Raw genomic sequence first — 13,632 nt, forward strand, 5'->3', positions numbered from 1 at the left:
CCACCGCATCCACCACCACCATACTTACCACCATCACTTCCACCACCACATCCACCACCACTTTCACCACATCCACCACCACCACCACATCCACCACCACTTTCACCACATCCACATCCACAACCACCACCACATCACCACATCCACCACATCACCACCTCATCCACCACATCACCACCACATCCACCACATCCACCATCACCTCCACATCCACCATGACATCCACCGCCACATCCACCACCACATCCACCACCACCACATCCACCACCGCCACATCCACCACCACCACATCCACCACCACTTCCACCACCACCGCATCCACCACCACTTCCACCACCACTGCATCCACCACCACCACATCCACCACCACTTCCACCACCACTGCATCCACCACCACCACATCCACCACATCTACCGCATCCTCCACCACCGCATACACATCCACCACTTCCACTGCATCCACCACTTCCACCACATCCACCACCACCACATCCACCACTTCCACCGCATCCACCACCACCACATCCACGACCACATCCACCACCGCATCCACCACCTCATCCACCACCGCATCCACCACCACCACATCCACCATACCCACCACCATCACTTCCACCACCACATCCACCACCACTTTCACCACATCCACAACCACCACCACCACATCCACCACCACTTTCACCAAATCCACAACCACCACCACCACCACATCCACCACCACCACATCCACCACATCACCACATCACCACATCCACCACCTCCACCACCACCTCCACCACCACCACATCCACCACCACATCCACCCCCACATCCACCATCACCACCACCACCACATCCACCACCACCATATCCCCCAGATCCACCACCACCACATCTTTATGTGTGTGGCTATGTGTGTGTTTGGGTGCAAATGCAATGTTCTTGGATTTTCGTCACAATAAAATGCACTGAACATAATCTTCACAAAAGTTATTTACAAACGTTTAAGCTATTGCCAATATAAATTACAATAACTTTTATTTAAGTATTAATTATTTACAAAATTAAAAGCCATTGTTATTTGTAATATCAATACATCTAAGTCACGTAAATACAACACACATTGCATTACAAATGCTATAGGTGTCACATTTGCAAAAGTTAAAACTATTGACATTGTAACTGACAAAGCTATTAATTTTGCTACTTTCAAAACCAACACATAAATAAAAAAAGTGTCATTTACAATACCAATAGCTCAAACTTTCCTAATGCGAGACCTATTGCATTTCCAATGCTTGTTAAATAGTTATGGGCCATCCATCTCATAATGTCAGTGAGGCAGGCATGGAACCTGCCTGCGGTACTTATGGCTCATCAGTGATGGAGATGATAAGCTGAGAGTCGTCAGCATATGATACGAGTCCAAAACCATGTTTCTTAACTAGACTGGCCAAGGGGGCAATGTACAAATTAAAAAGGATTGGAGACAGCGCAGATCCTTGAGACACTCCGCAAGGCAGATGAAAACTCTCAGACTGTATGCCATCCCAGAACACCTTTTGCTCTCTAGCCTCCAAAAAAGAGGACATTAGGGACAGAGCAGTCCCTTCAACTCCCTCCTCCCTCAGCCGCTGCAGCAAAACCACATGGTTTACAATATCAAAAGCGGCCGAGAGATCTAGGAGTACGAGGACCGCCCTTTTCCCACCATCCACTTTTCTACGTATATCCTCAGCTGCAAGGATCAGTGCTGACTCTGTAGAATGACGTGGACGAAACCCATGATGCGAACTATCGAGTGAGTTGTTTACATCAAAGTACTCTGTTAATTCTCTGCTGTTTTTTTTAATATATATATCATCTTTATTGCTTGAATACTTAAAATCATTGCAATCACAGCATCATAATTAACCAAATAAAAAACACAATTACATTTTAAAACAAGAGATCATCTCTTCACATAATTCAAAAAACAATCCCATATATACAGTTTAAAACCATGTTGATAAGCCCAAATCTAGCCACCTTACATCTTGAATTACATAATATAGGTTAAACTGACGGTGTGCTTTACATACTTTTCCATAAATATCATAAGGGAATATTATCGACCAATAAACATTCATTTCCCATCCTTTCGAATGATCTAATGTGCAAAAAGTGCATCAGTTTGCTGCAATGGTAACTCCGCGGATATTACATTTCAAATTAATACCATCGTAACAAAAATTATTTTAATCAAGATTATAAATCATTAAAATCAATAGTACCAAAGTCATAAAATTAGAGGGGGTCTACCCTATATTAAACATTTATCTACTGCCATTACAATTTTTACCAATTGACATAGTAGTGGGACCGATTCACCGGACAATGACATGATTAGTGCCTGACGAGCAGATCTCAAACCACTCATCAGAAAATAAGGTCTCAGAAAAAAAGTCTAAGATTAGTCAACCTCGGGCATACACATACTATATGTACAAGAGTTTCCTGTGGCCAACCACAGAATCTACAATTAGAGTCCGGCCAATGTTTAATCCAAGAACGAGTGCCCTCCTTTGTTGGGTTTATACCCATACGTAGCGTTAGAAACACTTTTTTAAACTTTACAGAAAAGAAGACATTTAAATATGGCTGAACACACGGAGATTGATATGAATTAATCACGTACCATGCATTGGTTTTTTTCCGCTAAAGCAATTTTATCCAATTTAAATGATTCCGCTTTGATATGCTTTTTTAAATTAGTTTATAGTTAGGCATTTTTAAAGCTTACAGTTCAATTTCCAGGCCGATATCATGTAAGGATGCTAAAATTTAGGCTCTCCATTTTGCAGTGTAAGCAGATTTATCAATTTCTTGCCAGCAAATATTCCCTAATGATGCTGGAGCTGATGTTGATAAAACAGCCATGCATTTTAGGAAGGATCCTTTTGATACCAGGCACTGTCTTTGGAGACCGAATTCCAGTCTAATTGCTGATTGACACACTGACCTGTTAATTCCAAAGGTTGCTTTAAAAACCTTAACAATTAGTAAGTCAAGCAACTTCACATCTTTTCCTCTAGTAATCGGAGAGCCATAAATGAGGCTAGGTTGTAACTTGGCTTTAATTATTTTTAGAATAAACTCATACGATTGACAATTCAGTGATTTCTTTAAACGTTTAAAAGCATGGATCAACGTCACAGTCTTGGCCCTTAAATCTTTAAGGTGAAATTTAAAAGACATATGATTATCAAATATTACCGCTAAGTATCTATTTGTCTTAACCATATCAATTGTGCCTGCAGGAATCCAGGAATTAAACTTCTACACCGATTTTCATTACTTTTGTATTTTTGACGTTCATTTCAAGGCCATTCAGCTGTATATAATCATCAAAGGCAGTAATACGTATGTGTAGGCCAATGGGGGCATGGCTCGCCAAAATCATATCATCAGCATACTGGAGGTAGCCAATTTGCATTCCCCCAATCCTAGGAGCATGGCCATTGACAACATCCAAGTGCTGTGGAAGGTCTGATAGAAATAAATTAAATAAGCAGGGGGCAAGGACATAACCCTGCTTTAGGCCATTATATGTTCTGATCATCCTTGATAAGCAGTTACCCTCCCTAATCTTAACTTGAACCCAAGTGCTAGCATACAGAAGCATAATAGCTTTCAACAGTTTCATTGGAATTCCCGGATCTGACAGTTTTTTCCATAGCAAGTTTCGAGGCACAGAATCGAAGGCTGCCTTAAGATCAATAAAAGCAATATATAGATTTTGCTTATTCAAGACAGCCTTCTCCGCAAGCAATGTTAGGGCCAACAAATTGGTGATAGTGGATTGACCTTTCTGAAAACCAGTCTGATTGAATGGAATAATACTCCCCTTCATAGCCCAGTCTTCCAGGTCTATTAGAACACAGGAAGCAAACACTTTTGTATCAACATCAGACAATGAAATAAAACGATAATTAGCAGGATTTGAAACCGTGCCACTTTTATAAATTGGTTGCACTATACTACCTTGCAACGACTCTGGAACAACTCCCAATTTCAGGACATCCCTAAATAGATTTTGCCAAAAGCCTGCCCACAAATTACTATTAACACGAAACAGGGCATTCGGTAACCCATTAGGTCCTGGGGCACCATTTGATCGCAGCCCTCGTAACACGGTCAATACTGGAGTATAGCTCGGAATTTCTAGATCAAGTTTTAGATCAGGACTAGAATAAATAGCATGATCATTAGGGTTCAGATCGGAGCATTCTTCATTGCCCACATAAATTGATGATATATTATTTACCTCACCTGAGGCCAACCTATCTGAGTGTTTTCCCACACCAGCAGATACACCATACAAATTGGATATAAACTTTACCCAACTCGGTTCGGGTATATTTACAGAAAAAGCCCCACTGCCACCCCTTTCGAGGTTATTGATAACCCCCCGGAAAAATGTTTGCGTTATTTTGCTTAGTGGCAGATAATAAGCTATTCCAAATCCCCGTTTGGTATTTTAGTTTTGCTTTCCATACTTCTTGTTTATAGGTCTTCTTAAGTTCCTTCAGGTTTTCTTTATACACTGAGTAGGTCTGACAAAATCTACGGGCGTATGCCTCACGAACAGCTCTATTGATTACTTTCTTTAACCTTAATAATTTGGGGGGGAAACCATTTTTTATGTTTATTCAGATTGGTATTAATTTTCCTGATCTTACCAGTAGAAAATTTCCCTACAATAGACTCTGTGATACAATTATATTTAATAATCATATTCATATCATTCTGGGAGCCCTGATCACTTTCCTTAATCAATACCTCAGCCATTTGCATAATATCCTCCTTATTGGATAGATTCCAAACCAGCCTCCTCAGGTTGTATGCCGAACATGTCGATTTGGGAAGATCGTTAGATTTTAAAAGATTTTCTACCAAAAAATAAAATTTTACAACCTGAGGGTTATGGTCACTTTCTGGCCGGCCGATTACCTTATATTCAGACACATGAAGTCTCATATTGTCCGAAATATCTCTCTGCTGAGTTGTTTTTCCAGTACCTTTGCCATGATAGGCGGCCAGCTATAGGTCGATAGTTTTTGAGCTCATTAGGGTCTGAATTTAGTTTTTTCAATAGAGGTCGAATAGCTGCCTTTTTCCAGATAGTCGGGTATACACCAGTAGCTATAACTTGATTTAAAATAGGTGTAGGGTTTTCACCGATTTTCTGAGCTGCTTGATGTATAATGGAGGGAGGGCAAGGATCAGTGGGTGCACCTGCTTTTATGGACAGAAGTAACTTTTGCACTTCATTATTATTCATGGGCTGAAAAGCGTGCATTGTGGACTAACATTAGGTGTTAATATATTCTGGGAAATTGGCAAACTTGGGAAATTATTATAAATCTCCTGCACCTTCTCTTGGAAGTAATTTGCCACTGTATTACATAGCTTTTAATTAGTCTTAAATCTCTGGTCTTGGTGTGGTTTGGCTAGCAGATTAACCGTTCTAAACAATTCCCTGGCGGAGTTGCCTGCCTCTTTTATTTTCACGGTAAAGAATTGTTTCTTTGTGGAAACAATTGCTTCTTTATAATGTGCCATAGTCACATTATAGATGTCTTTTTTTAAGATATCATAATTCTGCCGCCATCGGCGTTCTGCTCTCCTACATTCAATTTTTAAGGTTTTTAATTCTGAGGTATACCAAGGAGAAGATGTTTTTGCTTTTTATTTGGCCATTAATCTCTTTGGCACAATCTTGTCCGCTGCTGCCGTTAGCCAGTCATCTAGCTGCTGAGCGGCCTTATTATTATCACATTCCTGAGAGATCGGAGAAGAATCAAGTGCCAACTCCAAATCCGCTTTTTTAATTTTATCCCATCTTCTAATTAGTGTCTTAGGGAGTATCATTTGTGCTTTAAATTGTTGTTTAGTAGCTTTAAAATCAAAGTAAATGGCCATGGTAAGGCCTGTATATTGGGGACTGTAACATCCGGGTCACTGGTGAAAATTCCTTCCAGCGTATGACCTGCCTGATGGGTAGGTTCTATAACTAATTGCTTTAGATTGAATGCGCCTAAATTGTCGATCAATCTGGCCGTGTCAGTGTGTGCTTCTAAATGATAGTTTAAATCTCCTAGAATGGTAAGGGGGAGTGAATCGGTGTAACGTTCCAAAGTTGTTAGTATGGCTTGGGAGAAGGTGGTCGATAAATTAATATCCCTGAAGAATTTGAAAATTATTTACTTTAATGCGAAAGTGCATTGCTTCTGCCGGAAGGTTTAAGATTGTTTCAAAATGCACTTTAAAGTGGTTACGATATATAATTGCTATTCGTCCCCCTTTTTCCTGTCGATCTATTTTGTGCAAAGAGAGCATACCCTTCTGGAATAGCAATATTCGAGCCAGGGGCTGATGTATCATCAGCCCAAGTTTCGGTTAGGAAAATTAGGTCTGGCCTGGAGAGCTGAATTAGCTCTTCCAACTCATATTTGTGTTTTGGCATAGAGCGGACGTTAACTAGCAGACATTTCACATGCTCTATTTCTTCATTTATAGATTCCCTATATTTTCCTGTTTTTTCACCATCTTTTTTACCTCTACTTCTGTCTATCGAGAGCCCTGTTCTAACCTTAAGTTACTTGTGCTCTTAAGTTTCACTCCAGTACTCGCCGGGAGTATAAAGGCACAGGATGAATATTCAATTCCGGTTTTACTAATACTCTGTGGGCACCAACTATGGGGAGCACACAGAGTCGTTCTGATATCTAGCAGCAGTTGCTTACCATAGGTTTTTGGGGAAATTTGTGCAGGTGTCCTGGCGCTGGTCGCGTTCCGGGCACTGACGGGCACAGACGGGTTTGCCTTTGGCGCGCCTTCAGCATGCATCGCGTGTTATATACTAGTGGGGAAAGAGAAAGACTAGAGCGTCAACCCCAAGTGTAATGCGGTCCCGGTAAACATCCGGGTACCGCCAGGGACCGAAAACGCTCGAGCAGAGTTAAGGACCAGGTAAGGATTACTTTAAAAAATGTTAAAACTATTTAGGTGAAATCAGACACCCTTAAAATTATTCAAAGAGGGGGGGCGTGGCCAAGATGGCATCGGAGTAGGACGCCTTTCCGTGCCGCTCCGGCGCTGATCCAGCAAAGCATCTAAAAGCACGAACTTGTGGGAGTTCACCCGCCCCAAAAGCGGCGGGGAAGTCCGCCTGACGGAGTGGGTGGCTTTGGTGTGGTCGCCGAGGCGGTGTGACCCCGGGTGCGCCTCTGGCATCGACCGCACCCCGCGGCCTGTGAGACCCCGGGCTCTCCTGACATCGAGGCCCGGCGCGGTCGATGGGCGGGGCCCTGGATCTGCCCTGAAGTCGTCGGAGCAGGCGGAAGGCTAGAAGGAGCTGCACATAGGCGACTGGTGACCTGGCGGCGGACTCAGATCGTACCCCCCTACCCCTGGGGGTGGTGAGGCACCGGTTCCTAGCACTGGCTGTGGCACTTGGACGAGCGGCGGCGTTCTACGATCTGCACCACCCGCCATTCCCTCTGCGAGGCCAGGCTCGGCTGGCATCTGCCGCCTGATCGGGACTTCGAAGCCCGCCATTACACTTGACCACGAGGCGCGGGGCCTGGGCGCTGTGCAGGGCCGAGATTACTACGGAGCTAAGGAGCGGACCTTCCAGTGGCTGTTGGCGCAGCACGTGTTCGGAGGAGGCCCGGAGGGCACAGGCAAACAGGCTCTCGGGTTTACCCTTTTTGGGCTCTGGTGGGACCCACGGATCGAGTAGCTGTGTGCGGGGGGCTGGACATACTTGGTGGCATCCGTGAGCGCCTTCCCGAACGCTTGGTTTGCCTAAAGGCTCCGCAGCTCTCCAGGGCCACGTGGCGCCGGACCAGAGCGCTGTGAGCCGCCATGACTACTATGCCGCGCAAACGGGGCCAGGGGAAAGACAATGCCCCGAAATCCTCTCAACAACCGGCCTCCCCTGGAGCGAGTGGATCGTCGAAGCAATCGGACGAAGATGCCCCAGCGACGAAGGCTTTCATGACAGAGTTGTTTGCCTCAATCAAGGAGGACATCTCTGAGCTCAGGGCGCAGCTAGCCTCCGACTTGAGGGAGGTGCGGAGAGACGTGGACGGCATAGGCGAGAGGGTGGCGACCCTGGAAGACCGGGATCTGAGCGTGGCTACCGACGTCCATATGCTTCAGCAAGACATCATTCGCCTCACAGAGCAAAATCTGGACTTACAACTACACACGGAAGACCTTGAAAACCGCTCCCGTAGAAATAACATCCGAATACGGGCGGTGCCGTGGGACGGTGAGGCTGGGGACCTACGAGGGTACGTCCAGGAGCTGTTCCTCCAGGTCCTCGATGAGGAAGACACGAAGGAGATACAGATGGACAGAGTACACCGGGTGGGACTGCCACGGCGCGGGGGGGGCCCCCCCTGACATTCTGGTGTGCGTCCACGATTTCCAGCTCAAGGAAAGGATTCTACGAAAGGCCAGGACCATCGAGTCGCTACAGTTCCGGGGGCATCGGCCGCAACTGTATCAGGACTTGGCTGCATCTACCTTGCAAAAGCGGAGGGAGTTCCGACCGGTGACAGCGTTCCTGAGAGAGAGGGGCATCGCCTACTCCTGGGGTCCTGGGGACACCCTTTCAGGATCATTTTTAGGTGGCAGAATCGCCTTGCTCAAATCCGCACGCTTCAGGCGGCAAAAGAGCTTTTGGGCCTGGAGGATGTGCCGTCTTCGCAGGCCGCGACGGCTTCCCCGTCGCGGCGGCGCCACCGTTCGTCTTCATGGCACAGGGTGGCGGGTTCCCCCTTCAGACAACGACCAGATCTTTCTGCCAGCCTGCGAGAACGGGGAGCAGCAGTCGCCTCGGTGGCATCGGCCACGTTGACCGACTCACAGCATAGCTCTGAGGCGGCGTGATCGCCGAAGAATGGCGGATCGGCACCGGAGGGGCCCGGGCCTTCTGGTCGAGGGGTTTGAAAGTACTCTTGTGGGAGACGACCTCGACTGTGGTCAAGGGGAATAGTATCTTCATTCCCCCGGCCTGCTTCTTGAGTGGGGGCCTCCTACGGACTTCGGCCTACTGATCTCGATGAGTATGGTTACTGCACTTTTCCTTTTGATTTTGTACAATGTTGGGTTTACATATCGTTTAGGGGGGGGTTTGGTTGGGGGTTGTTGGGGATGGGGGGGAGGGACCCGTGACGGAAGGCCATTGGGGGTGAATGTGGCGTGTCTGCAGATGAGAGCGTACTTTACTGTTGAGGTTGTGGTTCAGCGAATGTTCTGGAATCGCCTGGGTGTTTTCTGCCTGGGGGTGGGGAGGAGTGCGGGATGGGTGCCAATTGGATTGCTGAACGCGGGGTCTGTGGTCTGTATTTGCCATGCCACTTAGTATAGGGACGTGGAATGTCAAGGGCATGAACTCCCCTCAGAAGCGACAGAAGGTCCTGAAATATGTGGTAGACCATCACCTTGATGTGGTAGGGTTGCAAGAAACTCACTTGGCACGAAAGGATGAGTTGCGGCTCCGCCATAGGGCGTACCCCATTGTATACAGGTCCTCTGCTGTCACGAAGCACCGGGGGGTGGCACTACTGTTCAGGGCGACGTTGCACTTTCATCCTGTGGGGGTCCGCAGCGACAAGGAGGGGCGTTGGCTGATGGTAAAGGGGCACATTCAGGGTAGATTGTGTACGTTTGTTGTGCTTTATCTGCCCAATGCCGGTCAGAACAAGTTCCTGCAAGACTTATTGGTTAAGGTGGGGGACTTTGCAGAAGGTCTCATGTTCCTGCTGGGCGATTTCAATTTGGTATGGGACAGAGATATGGACAGCTCGGGGGGGCGGCGGGCGGACTTAGGGGTTTTTTCTGATTCCGCGCAGCGTGGGGTGGAGGAGTTGGGTCTCATAGATGGATGGCGATTTTTTCACCCTGCCGTGAAAGACTATACGTTCTTTTCCCATGTGCACCACTCCTACTCTCGATTGGATCACGTCTTCCTTAGTCAGTCCCTTAGAGGGGACATTCTAGATGCCGCCATTCTCCCGATATCTGTGTCGGGCCACAGCCTCATGGTGCTCACGCTCCGCTGGTCGCCACCCGACACCGCGAATAGGAAGTGGTACTTCCCTGCATCGGTGGTCAGGGACGAGGTCTCCAATCGAGCCTTACGTCTGGCCATACGTGAATTTTTCGATTGCAATCCCCCATCGGACACTTCTCTGATGACCACGTGGGACGCCTTCAAGGCGACGATCAGGGGGACGTGCTTGGGCCTCAATTCACAACTGAACACTCTGCGTAGGAAGGAGAGGGAGGCGCTGGAGGCCGAGGTGCTCGCGCTCGAGAGGGCACACAAAGCTAACCCCTCGAGGATAACCCTACGTCCCCTGACGGCGGTTAGGGGCAAGCTGAAGGCGCACTATACAAACAGGGCCGAACTCACCCTCCTGCGGCTGGGACGGCACTCCTACTCCAGTAGTAACAAGATCGGCAGACACTTGGCCCGACAACTGAGGGATAAGAGGGAGCGTGAGTACATAGGTGGGGTTAGAGACTCCGCGGGAGCGCTCCACCATCGTGACGGAGTGAAGGCGGACATATTTGGCCGCTTCTATGCTGCTTTATACGAGGGAGAGGAGCTAGATGCTGCTAAGCAACGGGAGTTCCTGCAGCGTTTGCCGCTTCCGCAGGTCTCCAAGGCCTGGAATGACTTGCTGGACGCCCCGATCTCGAGGGAGGAAGTCCTCTCCGCCATCAAAAACTTGAAATTGCACAAAGCCCCCGGGCCCGATGGGTTCACTGCAGTTTTCTATCAGACCTATGCAACTGAGGTGTGTGACTTCCTGGTCGCCCTATTTAACGACATGGCTGGGCCCGGTGTGAATTCCGGGACCCTCGCGGAGGCGGTGATTACGGTCCTGCCGAAGCCGGGGAAGGATCCGGAGCGGTGTGCCTCATACCGCCCCATAGCCTTACTCAATATCGACGCGAAGCTGTACTCGGCGATTCTGGCAAGCCGCCTCCAGGACCTCCTACCGACGATTGTCCACGCAGATCAGTCCGGCTTCATCAAAGGTCGCCAGACGCACGACAATACACGGAGGGTGATCCACCTTATTGAGAAAGCGGACAGGTTCCGCATTCCGGCGGTCTTGGTGGGCCTGGACGCGGAGAAGGCCTTCGACCGGGTGGACTGGGGCTTTCTATTCCACACATTACAGGCGTTTGGCTTCTCCGAAAGATTCATCGCCATGGTGGGGGCCAACTTCTGCAGCCCACGCTCGAGGGTAGCGGTGAACGGCCACCTGTCGGCATTCTTCCAGCACTCCCGGGGCACCAGACAGGGGTGCCCCCTCTCTCCCTTGTTGTTTGCGCTCAGCATTGAGCCCCTGGCGATGGCGGTCCGGGTGCATGAGGGGGTTAAGGGCATCCCATTCACAGGAGAACAGCACAAGATTTCCCTTTTTGCGGATGACGTTTTGCTTTCGGTGGCCGACCCCGCTAACTCTCTTCCATGCGTTCGAAATATCCTGCTGGAATTTGAGGAAGTGGCTGGCTTCAAAATTAATTACGGCAAGTCTTATGTCCTGAACCTGACTCTATCACAGGCCGAGGTGGCACAGGTGAGAGCGACGACGCCTCTGGCCTGGGCCTCGGGCTCCATACTATACTTGGGAGTCCACCTCACCCCTACGGTGGGTGGCTTATTCGCGGCCAACTTCCCGCCCCTCTTGGCCAAGACGCGGGCAGAGCTGGAGAAGTGGAAGCCCAGATTCCTATCCTGGCTGGGTCGGGTGCACGCCATCAAAATGGTCCTTCTCCCCAAATATTTGTACCTGTTCCAGGCCCTGCCGATCCCACTGAGCTCTTCCTTTTTTAGCCACCTTAAGTCATTGATCTTGAAATTTGTCTGGCAGGGTGGTCGGGCACGACTTTCGTTTGCACTCCTGCGACGGCTGCGGACTGACGGGGGGGTCGGCCTCCCGGATTTACACCTCTATTATAAAGCTGCCCAACTTAGAGTCATGGTGGAATGGTCACAGCAATTTTCCGACAAACACTGGTTGCATATGGACCGGAGTGTGGCGGGTCGGTCCATCTGGGATCTGGCTTGGAAGCCAAAGCGGGACCGCCCAGCGAATGCGTACATTAGTACCCCCACGGGGACTACGCTGAAAGTCTGGGATACCTTGGCGGGTGATGAGCGATGGACGACCTTTCCGTCTCCATTCACTCCATTGCATTTCAATCCGGAGTTTCCGCCGGCACTCACCGAGGGCCCCTTTGACGCCTGGAGGGAGGGGGGTTGTCGGGCGCTACTCCACCTGTTCCACGGCCCTGACCCCCTGACTTTTGGGAACTGCATGCGGGACTACCAAGTGCAGCCAGTGGAAAATTACAGGCATTTGCAACTGCTCCACTGGGCCACGTCACCGGGAGTACGGGAGGCTGTGACGAGACCTCCGTCCGACTTTGAGGCCTTCCTCCTGAAAACATCCACCATGAAGGGGGCCATCTCCTTTCTCTACCAACTGCTGCTTCGTTCTGCCCTTTCCCCTAGACCGCGCTACATGGAGCAGTGGGAGGAGATGGTAGGGAGGGATATCACTGATGATGAATGGTCGGCGCTCTGGAGGGACATGACGCAATTTAATCACTCCATACTCCTGAGGGAGGCGCATTTAAAAACCCTCACGCAGTGGTACATGGTCCCGGCCCGGCTTCACCGCATTTACCCGGCTGTCACGGATAGGTGCTGGAGGGGCTGTGGCCTCCTGGGGGACTTCCGCCACATTTGGTGGGACTGCCCGGTCATCAAACCCTTCTGGGCCGAGATCTTATCCCATATTAAAGATATCCTGAAGTACCCTATCGACGACTCACTGGAGTTCGTGCTCCTGGGCTTGAGAGACCCTGGCCTCGAGCACCAGACGCGAGCAGACAAGAAGATTCTCTGGCTATGTCTAGGCGCGGCCAAAGTCACGTTGGCATCAGCCTGGAAGCGGAAAGAGGCACCAGCGATCTCCCTTTGGCACGCTAGACTATGGAGGCTCCTGAGTCTCGAGAGAATGGCGGACATCTTCCTAGGCAACTACAAAAACTTCAAACACATATGGGGCCCCTTGGTGTCCTTTCTCTCTACTGGTTTGCCCTCAGCAGTGTGCCCGGCGTCTCTGAGGAATTTACACTTATTTCAGCTCTAAGTATGACTGACGGATGAATGGGGGAAGAGTGTGGCGCCGTCACGGGAGGGGGGGCGGGTAGCGGGGAGTTAAGTTTGGGTGCTACTGTCGGGACGTTTGTATCGATAAGACGAGGCTCACCTCGACGGCGTGGTGATTCTGGACTCCCGGTCGGCTGCACTAATTGAGCAACCCCGCCTTGGGGTGTACGGACAGGACTGCCTACTCTTGCGGCTGGCGAAGCCTCTTGTTCACTAACTTTCTTGTATCGCAGCATTGCCTCGTCTTAATCTACTGCTTTCCCACTGTGTGGGATCATCTGTGCACCCTATGTGGTACCTTTTGTTTGATGTTTTATTTCTTTATATCTGCAAAATAAAAATTTTACAAAAAAAAAAAAATTATTCAAAGATCTGGTTCATAGAACAGTTCTCTTCCGGTA

Source organism: Lissotriton vulgaris, chromosome 1_1, assembly GCF_964263255.1.
Source record: "Lissotriton vulgaris chromosome 1_1, aLisVul1.2, whole genome shotgun sequence".
Lineage (NCBI taxonomy): Eukaryota > Metazoa > Chordata > Amphibia > Caudata > Salamandridae > Lissotriton > Lissotriton vulgaris.